The sequence below is a fragment of the Malurus melanocephalus genome, unplaced genomic scaffold (genome assembly GCF_030028575.1).
Source record: "Malurus melanocephalus ecotype Western Australia unplaced genomic scaffold, MMel_1.1 scaffold_315, whole genome shotgun sequence".
NCBI lineage: Eukaryota > Metazoa > Chordata > Aves > Passeriformes > Maluridae > Malurus > Malurus melanocephalus.
The window spans coordinates 786,276-788,753 of record NW_026623547.1 but is presented as its reverse complement, the minus strand read 5'-3'; positions in this window follow the sequence as shown (position 1 = coordinate 788,753).

Below are 2,478 nucleotides of genomic sequence, written 5' to 3'. Positions count from 1 at the left end.
CAAAGGCAGCTCTGAGCTCCTGATCCATGGGAAGGGTCCGCATGGAGGGGCATCATGCTGGACATTGTCAAAAGGCCGGATAAAAACACAAAGAGGCGCTCTGACAAAATAACAGAAGGAGCAGCCATGTACAAATAGAATACAGAAGATAGTTATCTCGAAAAAGAGTAAGATAGTTTTGCAGTGTATTCAGTGTTCATCTCTTTTGGCAAAGATCAGCGGAGATGTCACCTGCATAACTCTGATACTGTGTTTTGACACATAATTTACAGGCTTATTGTATGCTGTACATCAAGCACAAGTAACAGAATAGGTAGAACACAGGTGGGACTTCAAAAACCACTTGTGAACAAAAACAAGAACCACTTGTGAACAAAAAACACGAGGAACAAGAAGCAGCGTACTAAACACTGAAATGAGACTGTGCTGCTCTTCCATGAAATAATGCTGCAGCAAGCCAGCCCACCGTGGCACCCATGTCTTGGAAGGGTTGTTTTCTCCTGAATTTTCATTTTTCCCTCCAAAAAAAATACCATACTGAAGAGACTGAGATGTTTTGGAATTGCATATTGCTACCRACAATGCTGATATGAATGTTTCAAGTTTCTTGATTTTCTTGTAGCTTTAAAATAGACTGTGACTTCTCCTTAATGCTCCACATACTGATAAATTTACTTCAGTATTAACCAAAGAAAAATAATGAAGTTTAATAAAGCAACCAAGTGTATTCTGTGTGTCACTCTTTGTGTTGTTTTGCTCTCGCTCATGTGCTTGTTATTGATTCCAGTAGGAGCCTGGCACACGAACACGTTCTTTTGGTGACTGGTAATGTGGTTTTCTATAGGTGCTGGCTGAGGCAGATATTTTGTTAGCCTTGAATACCAGTGATCTGATGGGRTGTGTTTGTGTTATTTTATTTTAGCCAGTTAAGATCGTAGTCCTGTTTTACCTGGCAAAGGAAAAAAMCCAGCATTTTCACACTTTCTAAATGAAAGTTCTTGACACCTGGATATGTCCGGAAATGCTGATTATGATAAGTGAATGTTTTAATTAATTTCAAATAGCCCTCTAATTTATTGTTTGTGTATTTGTGTACCTATGGTTCTTTCTTTGTGACTAGAAGTGCAAATATGAAACAGGTAGATTTTGACGCTATGCAAAACAGTTGAGGACTGTGATAACAATGTGGCAAAGAGACCAATGGTTGCGGAAATTAGAGATAATTTTATCAATGCAGTCAGTGAAGGAGAAAATGACATCAGGAAACATTGTCGCCAAATTCGACTGCTCCTTTTCAAAGTGAACAGTATGTCTGGGAGCTGATAAAGTTCTTCTTCCTCTTTATGGAGTTATTAAAAAAGACATCTGCTTTTCATCTGCCATGTAGAGCAATTTCTGTATATAGACAGCTCATCCTACATAAAAATATCTTACCTGGAATCATGAGCACCTTGTGCAGTTTGGAGCCAGGTACTGATTCAGTAGAGGAAGGGGCTCTAATATAAAGAGGAAGGGGCTCTAAAATAAAAAAATCTTTATTTTATTGGTTTCCCTTGCTCCAGTATTATGGATATAGCCAGGGACAGGCCTTTTGGATTTACCAAACGCACTTAAATATGTCATAGGACTACAGATTCCACTCTCCCCCTGGGTTATAGGATAATATAGCATGAAAAAGTTTAAGTGGGAAAGTGCAGAAGTGAAAAYATGGGTCTTGGAGATACCTGCCTGTTTCAGTTTAAGCACCAGAGGTTCTTGAGATGGCTTGTATGCAAGAAAGTGGATAACCCAGAAGTGGGGAATTTTCTGAGTGTTGTTTCCCTGATACCAATCAGTTGCATGTGAATATTTTTTCTCAAGTCTGAGAAAATTATAAATTACTGCCATATTCTTAATCTGTGCAAAAGAGTCCAAATGGTTATTTCCACTGAAACAAAGAGAATTCACCAACMATATTGTCTAATCTGCTAATGTCCCACAAAATACAATGTTTGACTGCAGAGTGATAGAAATAGAACAGAAATGAAACCTTAGAAGTTAAATGCAACAGTGCTGCAAGGAAATGAGCACTTTAAAATGTTGTGTTGAAGGGTAAGTAACTGCCCAAGTGTCCCTTAGGAATATTCACAGGGTATTTCACAAGTCTGAGTACTCACATACGAACATACCAAAAACCACAGCATTTCTAATAGTGTTCAGAAAATACATCTGCAGAAGTTAGAAATTTCCACAACACTTTTTAATTGGACAATTTGTAAATTATTAGCAGCCTGGCTCTCCTGTGGGCACACTTTCAGCAGAGAGCCATARGCWTTAACTGCACAGCTCCCATTARTGTTAATATTAAATCTTCATGCTGTAACTTATCCCACAGTATGTAACACTACCCAGTGTTTTAAAGATAGGACCATATGTGCTGCACTGAAATACATAATGGGATCGAATTGAAGAGACCAKAGAAACCTCATACTGCAGATG